This window comes from Peromyscus californicus, unplaced genomic scaffold (assembly GCF_007827085.1).
Source record: "Peromyscus californicus insignis strain IS unplaced genomic scaffold, ASM782708v3 Scaffold_5__1_contigs__length_169319896, whole genome shotgun sequence".
Taxonomy (NCBI): domain Eukaryota; kingdom Metazoa; phylum Chordata; class Mammalia; order Rodentia; family Cricetidae; genus Peromyscus; species Peromyscus californicus.
In genome coordinates, this window is record NW_026294573.1 from 37,561,224 (window position 1) to 37,580,983 (window position 19,760).

The 19,760-nt window shown below is 43.8% G+C and overlaps 1 protein-coding gene across 1 annotated transcript in view; it reads right to left on the reverse strand.

The window, feature by feature from the left end:
• The window catches only part of P3r3urf (PIK3R3 upstream open reading frame), a 34,557-nt gene that overhangs the window by 8,883 nt on the left and 5,914 nt on the right, over positions 1 to 19,760 (reverse strand). The window lies entirely within an intron of this gene.

A 19,760-nucleotide genomic window follows, 5' to 3' on the forward strand; every position in this document is an offset into this window, starting at 1 on the left:
GTTCTAAGAGTCCAGAAGAGGGTATCAGATCCCCCAACACTGGAGTTACAGGCAGTTGGGAGCCATCCACCATGTAAGATCTGGGAACTGAACCCAGGTCCTCTGAGGAAACAGCAAATGCTTTTAATCACTGAGCCATTATGCCAACCTTGTGGTACCCCATTTTCACTTGTGTGTCTTGTGTATGTGTGGTATGTGCATGTACAATGTATAATCTCATGTGCAGATGCATATGCATAAGTGTGCATGTCAGTGGAGGTCAAAGGTCAATGTCAAATGTCTTCTTTTTTAATTAAAAATATTTTTTTAACTTTATTGTTGTGTGTGTGTGTGTGTGTGTGTGTGTGTGTGTGTGTGTGTGTGTGTGCACACATGCAGGAAGTCAGAGGACAGCCTATGGAGTCACTTCTTTCCTTCCAGCTTTATGTGGGATCCAGTGACCAAACTCAAGGTACTAGGCTTGTATGGCAAAGACTTTTACCCACTGAGCCATCTTGCCAGCCCCATCCGTCTCATTTTTGCTTGTTTCAACACAGGATCTCACTGTGTAGCCCTGAATGGCCCGGAACTCTTTATGTAGACCAGGCTGGTCTCTAACTAATAGAGATCCACCTGCTTCCTGCCTCTTGGGTTCTGGGATTGAAGGTATGTACCACCATGCCTGGTCCTACCCACCTTTTGTTGTTGTTCTAGATTTATTTTTTATTTTGTGTGTATGAATGTTTTGCCTACATCTATGTGTGTGCACCATGTGCGAGCCTGGTACCCTTAACCACTGAGCCATTTCTCCAGCCCCAAAGGACAACTTTCAGGAGGTGTGTCTCTCCTTCACTATGTGAATGGTAAGGATTGAACTTAATCAACAGGCTTAGCAGCCAGGGGCCTCTCCTGCTGAGCCATTTCCTAGGCCCTGTCTTTGTTGCTATGCAGCAGGGTACTCCAAGCTAGCTGGCACATGAGTTTCCCAGCACTTACACTGTGGCTCTCAACTGCCTGCACCTCCAGTTCCAGGGTATCCAACATCCTCTTCTGGCCTCCTCAGGCACAAGGCATGCAAGCGGTGTGCAGATATACATGCAAGAAAAATACTCATACACATAAAATAATTTTTAAACTTCATTTTGTCTAATTTTTTTGTTTGTTTGTTTTTTGTTTTTTGTTTTTCGAGACAGGGTTTCTCTGTGTAGCTTTGCACCTTTCCTGGAACTCACTTGGTAGCCCAGACTGGCCTCGAACTCACAGAGATCCGCCTGGCTCTGCCTCCCAAGTTCTGGGATTAAAGGCGTGCGCCACCACCGCCCGGCCATTTTGTCTAATTTTTAAAATTTGTTTGTATATACATGTGTGTGAACTTGAGTGCCACAGTAGGTATGTAGAGGTCAAAGGACAATGTGTAGGAGTAGGTTTCTCTCCTTCTACCATATAGGTCCCAGGGATCGAACTCAGGTCATCAGGATTGGAGGCAAGTGCTTTTACCAGACGATCTCTCTCAATAGAGAGTTTGCTTGTTTTTTGAGACTGATTTTCATGTAGCCCAAACTGGCCTGGAACTTAGTATGTAGCCAAGGATGACCTTGAATTCCTGATCTTGTGGCCTCTACCTTAATTTTTTTTCCTTTTTTTTTTTTTTCTTTTTTGAGACAGAGTTTTTTTTCTGTGTAGCTCTGGCTGTCCTGGAACTTGATCTGTAGCCCAGGCTGGCCTCGAACTCACAGAGATCCATCTGCCTCTGCCTCCCGAATGCTGGGATTAAAGTGCTACGCAACTACACCCAGCCTGCCTTCACTTCTTCTTCCTTCTTCTTCCTTCTTCCTCCTTCTTCCTCCTTCTTCTTCCTTCTTAATCCTGGCATGATCAGACATTGGATGGCCTGGGAATTGAACCTGGGTCCTCTGGAACATCAGTCAGTGCTCTTAACTGCTAAGCCATCTCTCTCCTCTCTGCCTTCACTTCTTAAAGGGTTGGAAGTACATGGGGATACTGCCATGCTCAGCTTTTTTTTTATTTATTTTGGGGGTTTTGAGACAGTAGTTTGCCTCATGCTCACATACGCCTATCTTAGCCTCCTGAATGTGGTACCACCAGGCCAGGTTCATTTAAACTACTCTGAAAGAAAGCAGAATATACACTCTTTCAGCTTATATCTGTTCTGATTCATAGTAAAAATGCTGTTTTTCTTACTGAAATTTTCAAACAAGATAAAATTAGGAATTTTAGAAAGTATTTTAAAGCCATCTCAATCCATTAGAGAGGATGAGGTTTGAATGAACCTTAATAAGCAGTACAGATATATGTTCCCAGCTCCATTGGGATATTAATGCCAAATAAGAACGTTATCTACTTCCCAGAACTTGAGAAGCTGAGGTAGGCAGATCGTGAGTTCAAGGCTAGCTTGGCTACAGAACAAGCTTGGGGGCAGCTTGAACAATGTACCAAGATCCTGCCTCAAAAAAAACCAAAGCAAACCAAGCAAAACTAAATTGCGCAGACTTGAGGAGTACCGCCTGATGTTTGCGATTCAGTGTCCTGTCAACACCTCCCTCTCCAGTGATCAGTTCTGCCCTTCAACTTTACCCCACGGCTTTCATCAGTACCGAGTCTGGGGTTTCAAATACTTCACTCTTTTAAAAATAATTACACCTATTTCTTTTGGGAGTTACACGTGCTACGGTGCTCATGTTCAGGTTAAAAGACAACTGGAGTTGGTTCTCTCCTTCCACTATGTCTTCCACCATGTGGCTCTATAGGATGGAACTCAGGTTCACCAGGCTTAGCAGCAAGTGCCCTTACCGACCGAGACATCTCACCAACCCCTACATTCTTTTTTTTTTTTCTTAAATGATTGGGAGGGGCCAGTGTGTGCACATGCTACACACTCAATTATAAAGAAAAGAAACTTCATTTGTTTGTTTCTCTGTGTAGCCCTGGCTGTCCGGGAACACCTTCTATAGACCAGGCTGGCCTCAAACTCAGAGATCTATCTGCCTCTGCCTCCTGAGTGCTGGGATTAAAGATGTGTGTAAGCCATCAAGCCTGGCTAAGATACTTTAAATTTTTTACTTATTCTTATTTTCAGTAAGGATTTTGCTCTCACTTAACAAGCTATTTATTAGTGTGTATGTGTGTATACATGATGGTGGGGTGTCTATGGAGGCCACAAGCCAACTCTGTGGAGTTGGTTCTCTCCTTCCATCCCAACATAGGTTCTGGGGACTAATTTACTTCATATTCTTGAAGTAATATTCTTGAAGACATATTCATGTCTTCACCATGCGAGAGTACTTACTATTGCTCCCCCACCAAAAAAAAAAAAAATCTCTGGGCTATTTTCTTTAAAGTGAGAGATTTAGATAGTGTGCTGGATAGTTTCATGTCAACTTGACACAAGCTAAAATCATTTGAGGAGAGAGAGCTTCAGTGTAGAAAATGCCTCCATGTGATTGGGATGTAGGTAAGCCTGGAGGGCATTTTCTTGTTGGTTTTTGTTGTTGTTGTTGATTTGTTTTTCCTGAGACAGGGTCTTACTATGTAGCTCTAACTGTCCTGAACTCACTCTGTAGAGCAAGCAGGCTTCGAACTCAGAGAGATTCACCTGCCTCTGAATCCCAACTGCTGGAATTAAAAGGCAGGTGCCACCACATCCATTGACATTTTCTTAATTAGTGATTGATGGGGAGGAGCCAGACTATTGTGGGTGGTACCATCACTGGCCTGGTGGTCCTGACTTCTGCAAGCCTTTAATTCCAGCACTCTGGAGGCAGAGGCAGGCAGATCTCTGTGAGTTCGAGGCCAGCCTGGTCTACAGAATGAGTTCCAGGATGGCCAGGCCTGTTACAGAGAGAAACCCTGTCCTGGAGGAAAAAAAGAAAACAGACTGAGCAAGCCATGATGAGCAAGACAGTAAGCAGCACTCCTCCATGGCCTCCGCACCAGCTCCTGCCTCCACATTCCTGCTCAGATTGAGTTCCTGTCCTGACTTCCTTCAATGAAAAACTGTGACGTGGAAGTGTAAGCCAAATAAACCCTTTCCTCTCCAAGCTGCCTTTGGTGATGGTGTTTCATCACAGCAATAGAGACACTAACTGAGACAGTGTGGAACTTGAGAAAGGCTAGCACAAAGAGCAGTGGCACAGTTCAGAGACCCCAGAAGCTGTCTCCAACAAATAATGCTCCACTGATTTTTGTTTTGCTTTGTTTTTTGTTTTTATTCATTTTATGCATTCATTTATTTTATATGCGAACGTCTGCCTCCATGTATGTGTGTGCATCGTGTGTGTAATTGGGGCCTGCAGGGGTCGGAAGAGGGTGCCTGATCCCCTGTAATTATGGGGGGGTTCTGAACCACCATGTGGGTGTTTAGAATCAAACCCTGATCTTCTGCAAAAACAAGTGCTCTTAACCACTAAGCATATCTCCAGTCCCTGTTTTTTGTTTTGTTTTGAGACAAGGTCTTATTCTATAGCTCAGGCTGACCTGAAACTCACTGACTTTGAATTTCTGGTGATCCTCCTGCCTCACACTCTGAAGTCCTGGGATTATAAGCATGAGCCATCATGCTTGCTGTCTTTTATTATTATTGTTGTTATCTAAAAAATAGGCAATAACAAGAATTCATTGCTTGCTCTGTTTCAATGTGCAGAGTTCCTCTGGAAAAGGGTATCATATGTGACATTTCTGATCATGAAAAATCTCATTCTGTCTCCTGGAATAGAGACTACCCTCCAGAGAAGACATCTGTGGTGAAGCAGTGATTACCCCATGCACCTGTCATCAGATCAGTAACAGGGTCTGACTGGGTCTCTCTGAGCTGTGACTGCCCCCGGACTGAATGGGGCATTTATCACACTGTTAAAGACAGATCAGCTGATCGTCATGCACAGGGCCCAAGAGCCTCTCAATTAGCTCCTGTTGGTTCAGTAGCCCTTGTCCAAGCACACAAACGCTCTGGTGCTGGTACTGCCCCTACGTTACCAGTCTCCTCCAGCCTCTGGAAATGTGATAAGGCAGGAGCTTGCTGTCTTCTACCGTCCCTCATCTCCACTTGGACAAACTGTCAGTTAACTAGCTAGTGAGAATAAAAATGTCTGAAGCTGAAAAAAAAAATCTCTGCTAGGCTATTATAACAAGCTCTGGGCCTCCTCCTGGCCACTCCTTCCGTCCCAAATCTGCCCATAAGACTCCCCTTCGGTCTCTCAATCAGAAAACTACACAAGGGACGAATGAGGTAGTTTAGCAAGTAACTGCCACCTGCTACTAAGCTTGACCACCTGGATTTGATCCCCGGGACCCACATGGTGGCAGGAGAAAAGTAACTTTTGCAAATTGTCCTCTGTCCCCCACATGGTGCTGTGACGTGTGTGGCTAGTACAGAAATGCACACAATCAATAAATAATGTAATAAAGAAAAAAATTAAAGCAGCCTCATTGAAAGAAGGAGAAAAGAAAAACTCACAGGAAGTGATCGAGTGGCCACCCGTGTTGAAAGGTGGGCCTCTCAGTAGGTGCTTCAGATTTAGCCAATTTGACTCAAAAATCCTAAAGCTCGGAGAATCTAGAAAGGATTTCCTCTTTGAAAGGAGCAAAGAACTTAATAGATTCAGCACTCCCCCACAATATCTTTATTGAGAGGGGCAGTGGTGGCACATGCTTTAATCTCAGCACTCGGGAGGCAGAGACAGGCAGATTTCTGTGAGTTTGAGTACAGCCTGGTCCAGAAAGTGAGTTCCAGGACAGCCAGGGTGGTTACACAGAGAAACCCTGTCTCAAAAAACAAACAGACAAACAAATGAATGAACAAACAAACAAACAAAGAATATTCTAGCTAGGTATGGTAGCACAATACTTAAGGAAGCAAAAGCAAGCAGATCTTTGTGAGTTCAAGGCCAACCTGATGCCCACTAGGGCTACATAGTGAGACCCTGTCTTTAAAAAAAAAAGAAAGAAAGAAAGAATTTGTTTTTAGTCTTTGATCTGTAATTCTACTTCCAGAAGAAGTCGATAATAACTCAAAATATAAACAGAGATATGTGTACACAGATTTTTATCATTGCATTACATTTTTCCCTGTATTTATTTATGTGTGTGTTCATGTACCATGATCTGTGTAGGAGTCAGAAGGCAGCTTTGTAGCAATACTTCCTTACATCCTGTGGGTTCTGGAGATAGAACACGTCATCAGGCAAGTGCCTTTACCTTTCAAATTAGGATTTATTTTTATTTTATGTGTTTTGTAGCTTTTTGGTGTTTGGTAGTGTTGATGGTTTGTTGGGTTTTTGTTTGTTTTGAGACAGGTCTTAATATGTATCCCTGGCTAGCCTGGAATTCACTATGTAGACTAGGCTGGCCCATGTGGATCTACCTGCCTCTGCTTCCTCAGTGCTGGGTTTAAAAGATGCTACCACATCCATCTGTATGTGAGTGTTTTGCCTATGTGTATGTGAGTGCACCAGTGCCTACAGAGACCAGAAGACAGAACCAGATCTCCTGGAACTGGAGTCATAGATAGTTGTGAGCTGCTATGTGTGGGTGCTGAGAATTGAACCCAAGTATTCTGCAAGAGCAGCCAGTGCTCTTAACTTCTGAAGCATCTCTTCAGTCTCCAAGATTTATTATTTTTATTTTATGTGTATGAATGTTTTGCCTGCATGTGTGAATGTGCACTGTATGTGTACTTGGTACAGAGACCAAGGGAGGGTAGAGTCACCTAGAACTGGAATTAAGACTGTTGCCAGCCACCATTTGGGTGCTGGGAACTGAACCTGGGTCTTCTGCAGGAATAGCAAGTCCTAACTGCTGAGCCATCTCTCCCTCTCTCTCTTTTTTTCTTTAAGGTAAGGTCTTACCTGTGTCCTAGGCTAACTTGGGACTCGAAACTGTCTGCCTCATCCTTCAATGTGTTGGGATTATAAATATGTACCATTATGCCTGGATCTTCATCACAGCATTTTTTGTTTGTTTGTTTTTGTGTTTTTTTTTTTTCCCGAGACAGGGTTTCTCTATGTAGTTTTGGTGACTGTCCTGGATCTCACTCTATAGACCAGGCTGGCCTCAAACTCACAGAGATCCACCTGGCTCTGCCTCCCGAGTGCTGGAATTAAAGGTGTGCACCACCACCACCCGGCCTCATCACAGCATTTTTATAATAGCAAAAATTAAATATTACATGCTTAAGGATAAAAGTTTGATAAAAAAAATATAATTACATAGAGTAGGAGTGATTAGGACTTTAAAAAAGAATATTAAATATTGGACAGCTTTTATGGTTTTATTCAATAAGAAAAAAATGACACAAGACTATGTTTATATATATATGTATATGTATATATACCATATAATTCCAGAAATGAAAAAAGATAATTTATTATTTATTTATTTATTTACTTATTGTGAGACAGGGTCTCTCTACTATTTAGTTCTGGCTGTCCTGGAACTTGCTATGTAGACCAGGTTGGCCTTGACCTCACAGAGATCTACCTGCCTCTCCTTCCTGAGTGCTGGGATTAAAGGCGTGTGCCACCACCACCTGGCCCAACATTATCTTTTAAAGGATTCTCTTTGTATAATTTTTTTGCTTACTTTTGTTTTCTAGTTTCTTCAACAATTAATAGCCTTGCTTAGAATTTTTGTGTATATATATATCATATGTCTATGTACAGGTGTGTGTGTGTGTATATGTATGTGTGTGTGTGTGTGTTTCTAGAGGTTGCCATTGGGTGTCTTCCTCAGTCTTCTCCATCTTATTTTTTTAACAGGGTTTCTAACTGAACCTGGAGCTCACCAGTTTGGCTGGACTGGCTGGTGTGAAAGCTCAAGGGAGCCTTTTGTCTCCTCTTCTCCAGCACATGCCACCATGTCCATCTTGATGTGGGCCCTGGGGTCCCAAACCCAGGTTATACCTGGATAGCAGCACTTACTAATGGAGCCATCTTCCCAGAGCAGGATTTCATCTTATTTTTTAATGTGTATGGCTGTTTCGCTTGCATGTATACCTGTGCATGATTTGCATATCTGGTACCCTCAGAGGTCACAAGCCAGGGTGTGGAAATGGAGTTAAATAGGATTGTGAGCTGCCATGTGGGTGCTGGGATTCAAACCCAAGCCCCCTGGAAAAGCAGTCAGTGCTCTTACCCTGTGAGTCATCTTTTCAGCCTAAACCCAAAAAATTGTAGTTATCCTTATTAGCTACTAAGAATGTGGAGAACCCTTTCCTATAGCAGTCTGTCATCACCCATGTGGATCTGGAGAAAATGATAGGCGACCGATGAAAAGTTAGTAACCATTCCCCCTTCCTTCTTCCCATCCTCCCTCCCTTCCTTCCTCCCTTCTGTTAATATTCTGACCCACCCCTTGGAAACCAATGTTAATATTCTGGCCCATCCCTTGGAAACCAATGTTAGTATTCTGACCCGCCCCTTGGAAACCTGCCCTTTGGGGTGCCCTAAGTCCATGTGTAAAAGACTCATTTTACAGAAAAATCCCTCTGCTTCCTCTCTCCCTCTCTCCCTCTCTCTCTTTCTATTCCCACGAGATGTGCACACCTCTGCTTTCCCTCCCTTCTCTTTCCTCCTGTCTCCCTCTTTCCTGTCTTTCTCTTCATTTCTCTATTGTAATAAACTAACTCTACGTGGATGCAGCACCTGGGTGTGAGTTACTGTTCCACGAACTGCCACCCACCACTGCATCTGCCTGCCATGTTTCCCTGCATGCATGGGATACCCTGGCCCAGCCAGCTGAGGTCCCCCGCAGGATATATCATAACACCTCCCTTCCTTCCCTCCCCTCCTTTCTTTTTTCCTTCTGTCTCTCTCCTTCCCTTCTTTCTTGTCTTTCCATTTGCTGAAATAGAACTCATACTGGCCTTGACATTGATATTCTCCTGCCTTGGCCTTCTGAATAAATGGAACTACAGGCATATTCCAATGCACTAGACTTAGATTAGCTGTGTGTGTGTGTGTGTGTGTGTGTGTGTGTGTGTGTGTGTGTGTGTATACATGTGCACATGCACCTGTGTGACTATGTATATGAAGGGCAGAGGTCAGTTTCAGGTATACTTCAGAACAACCATCCATTGTTGTGGAATAATCTTTTTGTACACTGTAAAGATGTGTCTTTGCCAAGGCATCTTTTTTTTTTTTTTTTTTTTTTTTTTTTTTTTTTTTTTTTTGGTTTTTCGAGACAGGGTTTCTCTGAGTAGCTTTGCGCCTTTCCTGGGACTCACTTGGTAGCCCAGGCTGGCCTCGAACTCACAGAGATCCGCCTGGCTCTGCCTCCCGAGTGCTGGGATTAAAGGCGTGCGCCACCACCGCCCGGCTTGCCAAGGCATCTTTTAATTGGTTTAATAAAGAGCTAGGCAGGACTTCCGGGCAGAGAGAGAGGAAGAGGAGATGAATCTAGGCAAGAGAGAGACGCCCAAGGACACGAAGAGGAAACAGGAGGTGCAAGACGGAAGAGAGGTAAAAAGCCATGAGGCAAAACATAGATTAATATAATTGGGTTAATTTAAGTTATAAGAGCTAATGGGACAAGCCTAAACTGTAAGCCAAGATTCCATAATTAATAATGTCTCCATGTCATTTATTGTGAGCTGGCAGCCCAAAGAAAAATCCATCTACAACCCACCTCCTATTTATTTATTTATTTATTTATTTATTTGTTTGTTTGTTTGTTTTGGAGACAGGTTCTCTTTGAATCCAACTTCTGATATAGGCAAAAAGAAGGAAATACAGACAGGGTCTCACTATGTAGCCCTGGCTGTCCTGGAACTTGCTCTGTAGATCAGGCTAGCCTCAAATTCACAGAAATCTGCCTGCCTCTGCCTCCTGAGTGCTGGGATTAAAGGTGTGGGCCACTTACTTTCCTGAGACAGGGTCTCTTTATTATGTAGCCCTGGCTGTCCTAGAACTTACTATGTAGTCCAGGCTAGCCTTGAACTCACAGAGATTCCCCCGCCTCTGCCTCCCAAGTGCTTAAAGCTGTGTGCCACCAGGTCTGATAAATATATGTATTTTTTATTATTTATTTATTTATTTATTTATTTACTTACTTACTTACTTATTTATTTATTTATTTATTTATTTACTTATTTATTTATTATGTATACAATGTTCTGCCTGCATGTATACCTGCACGCCGGAAGAGGGCACCAGATCTCATTATAGATGGTTGTGAGCCACCATGTGGTTGCTGGGAATTGAACTCAGGACCTCTGCAAGAGCAGCCAGTGCTCTTAACCACTGAGCCATCTCTCCAGCCCCCTAAATATATGTATTTTAAAGACCTTGAGATTGCTGATTTGGCTAGCCTGATTAGCCAGTGAGTCTCAGGGATCCTTCTGTCTCTGCCTCCCTATTGCTCTTTTATAAAACACAATCTCACACTCAGCTTTTGCCATGGGTGTTAGGGATTGAAATTAGGTACTCAGGCTTGTGTAGTTGGAATTTTCTTTGGGCTGCCAACCAGCTCCCAAATAAAGACACAGAGACTTATTATCAATTATGAATGCTCGGCCTTAACTTAGGCTTGTCTCACTGGCTCTTTTAACTTAATTTAACCTGTTTCTATTCATCTACATCTTGCCTCAGAGCTTTTTACCTTTCATTCTGTATGTCCTACTTTCCTGCTTCCTCTGTATCTAGCTGGCTGGCTCCTGGTGCCTCTTTTTCTTTCTTCTCCAGAGCCTAAATTCCTCCTCCTACTTACTCTCTCTGCCTGGAAGTCCCACCTATACTTCCTCCCTCGCTATTAGCCATTCAGCTCTTTATTAGACCAATCAAGTGCCTTAGGCAGGCAAGGTAAAACAGCAACACATCTTTACATAATTAAACAAATGCAACACATCTTTGCATAGTTAAATACTCTGAAACAGTTCCCCCTTTTTGTCTAAATAAAAAGTTTTAGCTTTAGCATAGTAAGACTATATACGATAAAATTCAGAGAAAATACTCCATTGCCTATTCTATCATGGTAAATCCAAAGTTGTATGCCTAATTTATTTTCTATCCTAACTTGTATTACCAACCCAAAATTATCTCTTTAAACCTCAAAACATTTTTTTAGATAAACAATTTAAGCTTTTATAATTCTCAACCTTATAAACTTTACATTCCTTATGTAAGTTTCTTTTCTGAATTTGAGACCCTGAGAAAAGTGAGATAATGGTCAAGTCCTAAGAAAACTAGCTGTAACATTTGTTGTCCAGTCTCTTTGTAATGGCAAAGTGCAAAGCTTATCTGAAGTCCTGGCTAGAATAGTCTGTGAGGCTGAACCATCTCAGCTAGCAGCCTTGAAGTTCTTCTGAACATATAACTCAGAGGAAACTCAACAGAGGCACTCTGAAAGGCTGAACCCCCTGGGCCACCCATTTCCATTAGTGTCTGGTCCCCTTTCTCTGAAAACACACAAACTTTCAAAGGTAAAATATATATCTGCATTAACACAAGTATGGACTGTGCATTGTACACAAGCCAGTCAAAGATGGTTTTTTGTTTTATGTTTGAGTAGATAAAAGGCATCTCTCAATTTTATAAGTTTGTTTGAACCATAGATCAAACCTCTATCCAAGCCATATGAAAGGATGACATGTAATAATAAATCATAAGGCCTCTGTAATCAATAAGATTTATCATGTCTCATCCAGTCTCAGCTATTCCCATGTCAAGAGATCAGCATATTTCACCTGTCTTATAATTTTTCTAGGTTTATTTCTTTATGTCTGTAGCTAAGATTTTTCAGGAGGTCTCCCCCATTTAGATCTGGTCTCTATTGATTTTGAAGGAATCCACAGCCTTTCATTTCCTGTGAAAACAAAAGCAAAACCTCTTCCCCAACGCAATACATTTTCTGAATTCCATTTTGAAATTAAGACATCCCTAAAGTATCTAGGCTGGTTTAATTTATCAGTTCCTTTTATAATCCCATGACTCTCAGCAACTGCTATTTGCTCATCAGTGTTCAAAAAATTCAAAGTCAACAAAGTACCATAGACGATCCATTCTCCCTGTGTATTTTCCATCTTTACATGGCTTATTCTTTTTATATTCCTTAACTCTTTCTTTGAAAACTTTACTTAGCTATTTTTAAACTATTTTTTTTCTATGACTGTCTATACCCATTTCTTTTTCTTTCTAAAGTACCTGTGCATGCTGTAACCTGTTTTAAAGGTTTTTTTTGGTCTGAACCTAATTTACTGTGCACATGTAGCATTCTCTGACTTCGTGAGCCAAATCTTAAACATGCCATGTAGTTTTGCACTGGTGCCTGGCTCTGCCCTGCTCAGGTCTGTTCAAAAGGCCTAGAGCTGCATTTAACTGGGAGTCGAGTCTAATAGGAAGCTGCATTTAACCACCCCAGCTATGGGCTGGGTGGTGGTAGTGCACACCTTTAATTCCAGCACTCGGGAGGTAGAGGCAGGTGGATCCCTTTGAGTTCGAGGCCAGCCTGGGCTACAGAGTGAGTTCCAGGAAAGGCTCCAAAGCTACTCAGAGAAACCCTGTCTCAAAAACAAACAAACAAAAAACCACCCCAGCTCTAGGAAGTTGGTGCCTGCACTGTGGCAGGCATTTTACTTAGCTTGTTGCTTTTACTTAACATGCAGCTGCTCAAGTGCTTGCTGTATGGCAGAGCTGTGCCTCTGTATGCTACGAGCACTAGGATACTAGGAAGCTGTGTTGTTTTTTTTTTTTTTTTTTGTTTTTTGTTTTTTTGTTTTTTTGTTTTTTTGTTTTTCGAGACAGGGTTTCTCTGTGTAGCTTTGCGCCTCTCCTGGAACTCACTTGGTAGCCCAGACTGGCCTCGAACTCACAGAGATCCGCCTGGCTCCGCCTCCCGAGTGCTGGGATTAAAGGCGTGCGCCACCACCGCCCGGCTGTGTTGTTTTTTTGTTTGTTTGTTTGCTTGTTTTTTTCCTCCAGCTCTCTCAGAACCCTAGGTAGAAATACATGCCCCACATTGGGCACCATGCCTGGGTGGTAAGCACTTTACTAAGTCACATCCCTAATCCCAAGCAACATCTTTTTATGTCTTAAAAAACTTTTTCCCAGAGCTGGGAAAATGGGTACACAGCATGAGGAGCTTAGTTCAAATCCCCAGAACCTACATGAACAGCCAGGTATGGTTGTGTGCTTCCCAGTACCCCAGCACTGTGAGGAATAGGGGAGCAGAGGTAGCTGTGTCACTGGCTCCAGGTTCATTGAGGGACCTTGTGTGAAGGTAGTAAGGTGGAAAATGATAGAGAAGGACCACCAATGTCTTCCTCTGGCTTCTTCACAAGCACAAGTGCATGCACACACAGGCATGCACAACCCTTCTTTTGTTGTTTCAGATAGAGTCTCACTATGTTTGCCCTGGAACTCAGGCTAGCCTTGAACAGAGATCCAACTGCCTCTGCCTCCAAGTATTGGGATTAAAGATGTGTGCCAACAGGCCCAGAGTGACAGTCTTTCTTAGACAGACTCTGTCACTTTATCACATGATGCTTTTCTCTTTTAACATTTATTTATTTATTTATTTGTCTGTGGTAGAGGGGTTGCTTGAATGCTAAGGCACACATATGGAGGTCAGAGGTAAACTTAACAGGAGCTGGTTCTCTTTTCTCTACTAATATGAGTTCCAGGGATCAAACTGCAAGTATCCTTACCTGCTGAGTCATCTTGTCATGTAACACCCCCCACCCCACCCCACCCCTGATTTAAAGTAAAATAAAACCTAGGAAATGAACATAACCTTGTGCTGACCCCTGATAGGAAAATGAGCAGGCACTAGCTTCCAGCTGTCAGTGTTACAACAGTACAACCAAACCCTGAGATGACCAATGCCCAGTACTGTGGCCTGCGGCCTGTCCGCAGGAAGCCCAGCCTGCCCTTGTGGAGGCTCTGTGGGCGCAGTCTGTCTACAGGCCCCTTAGATGACTAGATTTTCCTTGCTTCAGGCAGGGGCTGTTTGCCAGTTGCTGCTGGCCAGGAGTCCAAGAATGAGATTATGCTTCTAGGGTTATACAAATGGCATCACCTCCAGGAAGCTTCCTCTGTTTCCTTCTCTGGTCTTCGCCAACCCTCCAAACTACACGGCTCTACCTAGGAACCTTGGTCCTGGTGCTTTCCCTGTCTTCTTAGAGCAAACGCCAGCTAATACTGTGAGAGTACACTATACATAGACCTCCGTCCACACCTCAGCGGAGTGCTGAAGTCTCCCTCAGTTTTCTCAGCTGTAAGGTGGCATAGAGTATTGTCACCCTCTCCTGACAACCCAGTCCCTAAGCTAATAGAATAAGACCACAGCCAAAGAAAAGTCTGGCACTCCAAAGTCATACACGGAGACACACCTATCTGGCCCTGCCCCATGGTGATATCAGCCTCCACCACAGACAGCATCCCCTTTCAGCCACAAGCTTCCAATCAGCTAAAGCCAGGAAACAGCCAATCAGAGATAGCTAATGACACTCCATCCCATCTCTGGATACAGTAATTGCCAGGTAGGATTAAAAGACCCTGATTATTAAGGATCTATCCACTGGTATGGCCATATACATGTTCAAAACCTAACTCAGCTTCCCAGCAAATGTGTTACTCTTCCTACTCCCTAGCTCAGAAAACAGTACCACGGAAGACCCAAGCTGGAAATAAGTACAACATTCTCACACTTTTCCTCTAGAGCTTGGATCTTGAAGGTCCCTCAAGGTCCATGTGTCAAAGGCTTGGTCCCCAGCCTGTGGCACTATTAAGAGTGATGGGACTGTAACATTACTGGAGGCATGCTTTTAAAGGAGGCATCAGGACCTCGACCCCTGAATTTCTTTCACGTGCTTCTGGCAGCCTTTAGGTAAACAGCCCTCCATGATACACTGAACCACCATAAATAAATACAAAGCAACAGGACCAAGTACCACGAACAGAAACCGTCAAAACTGCGAACCAATCTTTCCTCCTTTTGAGTCTATGGCCTTGGATATTGTCACAGGAAGAGAAAGCTGACTAACACATATTCTCTTCACCGTGTCTTCCAGTTTTCCGTTCAGTCCATCATGGAGATCTGACACCCATCTCATCACTCCTGTCTCTCAGATCTATCCCTTTATTTTCACCCCTCACTTTCGTTTGTTTGTTTTTTGTTTGTTTTTTTTTTTTTGAGACAGGTTTTCTCTGTGCAGCCCTGGCTGTCCTCGAACTCACAGAGATCACCTGCCTCTTCTGGGATTAAAGGCATATGCCACCACCGCCCGGCCAAATACTGTTCTTAAACTCCTTTCTCCCTCACAACAAACCTTGTACCTCCCTATTTCTATTATTTATTTTATGAAAAAAAATATGAGGTTTGTCAAAGTTGAAAAACTGCCTAAGGCTAAAACAGTGGCCAGAGCAGAGCTGAAAGCCAAGTTGATTTAAATTTTTGTTAATTTAACAAATTTAAATTGTTAATTTAATAAATTTAAATTTTTGTTAATTAAAGAACTCTTATTGTTTTATTTTCTGTGTATGAGTGGTTTGCTTGTATGTATGTCTGTGTACCAGACAAAGGTCAGAAGAGGGCACTGGCAACCCTCCTGCAACTGGAGTTACAGGTGATTGTGAGCTGCCATGTGGATGCTGGGAGTTGAACCTGGTGCCTCTGGAAGAGCAACCAGTGCTCCTAACTGCTGAGCCATCTCTCCAGTCCTGTGTTTCTTTTCCCGTCTCTGCTTGCAAAAGACTATGTTGCCCAGGCTGGCCCTTAAACTCCTGGGCTCAAATAATCTGTCCTCAGCCTCAGCCTCCAGAGTAGCTGTGAGTACAGGTGGACGCCACTGATCACCTGATCTGTCCTTGGTTACAAAGCTCGGTCCGGCACGCTGTCAACAGTACACGAGTCTCCATGCCTCTACATACAAGTACTCTTCACCGACTGTTACACAGTTCTGAGACTTCTGGTTCCTGAAATTGGAGCTCCTCACATTCCCTTCTTCCTGCTCCCAGCAGGTACCCTGTGAGAGATGAGGAAGCCCTCAAGACTAGGAATTGGTCGAATTAGTTCTTGGTAGCCAAACCTGTGTTTGGGGTAGCCCCTCAGTGGTCTGAGGATTCCAGAATCTTCCACCCCATCAACCCTAAACTTGTTCACCAACCCTAAACTTTCAAATTTTCCCTACCCAAATGTGCCACAGACCTCTAGACCAGTGTCCTGCTTGCTCACTGCAGTTGCCTGCCTCTCCTATTTGGCTCTGAGTCCGAGGATCACCAGTTTTCTTCTCCCGGCCCAGTGCCCCCACATTATCCTGCCAAGGAATTCCCACCTTCTATCCTATCCCCAAACTCCGGGCTGGAGCGGCAGGATTCCTAACCGGGAGGGAACTCCCATCTCAGCCCTGGCCGCCCTTAGGTCAGGGCAGGGAGAAGCACTCCCAGCCAGGCACTGGCGCCTATTCGCCTGCTTCACGGAAAGAATGCCTTTAATAAATCCGGAACGGATTTGCATCACTGCAACAAGGGGAGGGCTCACGGATCTCACAAAGCTCCAAAGTTGAGGGTGCCTCCATCCCTTCCCAACCCCAGAGCTGGAGGAGCTGCTGAAAGGCAGAGGTGTGCCCACTGGCCTTGAAACGTGGGTTGTGGTGGTGTTCGCTAGCTGCCTCTTTTGAGACAGGGGAGGAGAGATAGGAGAAGAGTGTGTATCTGTGTGTGTGTGTGTGTGTGTGTGTGTGTGTGTGTGTGTGTGTGTGTGTGTGTGTGTTAGTCCAGCACTCTCCACATACACAATTAAGAATCATTTAGCTGTGTGGTCTTCTCAGGTCCCCCTAGCAGCTACCTCGAGAGCCCTCACATCCTGGGGTGCCCCTGTCTTAGTGACTACATCTGTGCTGATAGCACAGAGTGCAGACTCTAAGTCTTAGCCTGGGCTCTCTTCATGCCTGTCTCAGAATTCCACTCTACTCATACTGTTTCCTAGAAAAGGCCTTTCCCATGCTGCATCAGCTAAACTTTTGCCAATTCTGTAAGCCTATCCTAAAACACCCTTTGCACTGGGCTTGGTGGCTTGTAATCCTAGCACTTAGAAGAGTAAAGTGGGAGGATTTGCATTCAAGACCAACCTGGGCTCTAGCAAATTCCAGGCTAGCCATGACTACATAGTGAGTGAGACCTTGTCTCAAAGAAAAAGAAAAAAAAAAAGACCGGGATCAGGACCAGAATCCATCCCTGTGGAATGCCTGGTTGGTGATGGAGATAACTGTGTGTGACCTTTCCTCCCTCACTCTTAGAGAGATCTGGATGAGATGACCCCCGGGGCTGCCTCCAGCCCCAACCCTGTATAACTAGTGATTTCTTTGATCTCTCAGCCTCTTTGGATGACCCAAATTTTGGGCAGGTATCAGGAGTATATCTGAAATCCTCCCACCTCATTGGAATTAGCTAATAAGGCAATTGTGCAAGGTTACCAGGAACCTCCAAGTGGCAGATGTAACATCAATCCAACAAGATACGATCCCAGTGGGAAAGTCCCACTGCCCCAGGCTACTGAGAACCAGACCTGCTAAGAAAGCCTCAAAGCCTCATTTACAGTCGGTCCCCTTTCGACACATTCACACTGTCATATGAACACCAGAGGACAAGCTCAGGGCCACCATGTTTTCTACTCCAGTCTCCAGCCATCTCCAATAAACAGTTCACCCCCCTCCCCCAACACAAGGACCTGAGTACCTATCACATGCTCAGAATGACACTCTGCACCTTTCAAGCTGGACACTTGGACCACTGCTCCGAGACTCCCATCCGTGGGCTCTCATTACCTACTGAAGCCTCATGGAACTAATGCTAATCTGAAGCCAAGGTCCTCAGATTCAGATAGAATCTGACTTGCAATTCCAGTTCTGTTACACCCTAGGCAGGTAATCTTAGACATGCTATTTACTCTCCTTGAGCTTCAGCCCATTAATCTATTAACAGGGCAATGAGGACTCGAGGGGGGAGGGGTAACTCCCTGTAATGTGCATACTTAGCATGTTCAAGAGACCCTGGGTTCACTCTGTAGAACAAAACCAAACAAAACACCAGAGTGACAGTTGTGGACATTTTATAAGATTTCAGGAAAACACACATCGATGCAAGAATGTCAAATGTAAGCATAATTTCTATTGCTGTTTGCCTTCATTCTTCCAGGAAGCTGATTAATGCTCAGATGTGATTAACAAGATTCTCTCTCAGGACCTTACTGTGGGGACTCTGAACCCCAGTACCTGGGGTACATGTGACATTGATGTAAATCAAGGATCCGCATCTTTGAATAGTCTGTTTTTCCGAGAGACCCTGTATTCTTTCAAAACTAGGTGCAGAGATATCTGAGGCAGAATTTCTCTAAACAAAACCTGGAATAAACAATATTAATGCAGCTGGGCATGGTAGTGCATGCCTTTAATCCCGGCACTTGGGAGGCAGAGACAGGCAGACAGACCTCTGCAGGTTCGAGGCCAGCCTGGTTTACATAGTGAGTTCTGGGACAGCTAGAGTTACATAGTGAGACCCCGTCATAAAAAAACTACTACTAATAATAATAATAAGATGATGCCCTAAGGACCCAAATAGACTTCAAAAAGCACAAAGAAGGTTTGAGGCTCAGAGAGGTGACAGGCTTTGCCAAAGGTCACACAGTATGTGTAAGTATGTAGACTGACAGGTAACTAAGGGCAGGGTGTGAAATGGAAGTGTGAGCAGAGGTCAGAGTAGAGATATTGAGCTGAATCCACAGACGAGCAGCCCATGAGGCCCTTCAGCTGACATTGCCCCATTTCCCATGCCCAGCAAGGCCTGGCATTTGCCTGTCTTTGGAACTGCTCCTTCTGGGTTCTTGAGTTTGTAGTAGCTTCCCAGAAACACTAGGTAAATATGTTTATTATTAACCAATAACCAGCCCCAGAGCTCTGCAAGGGTCCCCATACAACTTTCCCTCAAGACAAGCTGGGTGTGAGCCAGGTGGTGGTGGTACATGCCTTTAATCCCAGCACTCAAGAGGCAGAGGCAAGTGATCTCTGAGTTTGAAGCCAGTCTGGTTTACAGAGTGAGTTCCAGGACAGCCAGGACTGTTACATAGAGAAACTCTGTCTCAAAAAAACAAAACAAACAAACAAACAAACAACAACAACAAAAACCAAACAAATAAAAGTTCCTTTCTTGTTTAATGTCAATTTATTTTATTATTTTTTTAAATGATTACCGTTTATTATCAGTAAAATATGTGCACAAATACCACAATACAATGGAAATCTGAACCGACTCGCCAGCAACTCCTACTGCCAGTTAGCCACTTGTTCCTCCTTCCAAGCATTTTATTATTTTTTTTTTTTGTGGTTCAGAGGGTCAAACATTGAACTACTTGAGCTATGTACATTCCAAACCTCAGGTTGACTCCCTCCTTCTTTTAATGCACAGCTCCTCTAAGTATCATCTCAGATGCGCTTAACAAGACTCTCTCTCAGGGCCTTACTGTGGGGACTCTGAACCCCAGTACCTGGGGTACATGTGACATTGATGTAAATCAAGGATTCGCATCTTTGAATAGTCTGTTTCTCCCAGAGACCCTAAGAAAAGCTTGAAGTATGTTTTGTTCAGTATCTTTCCAAAGAAAATAGTCTGACATGGGTTGTTGACCTGAAGTGTACTAAGGAGTCCCCAGTACCCTTCCAAAATGTTTTTTATTCTGTTTTGGTGGATTTGTTTTACTTTGAGACAGGGTCTCACTATGTAGCCCTGGCAGGCTTAGAACTTGTTACATAGACCAGGCTGGCATCAAACTCTGCCTCT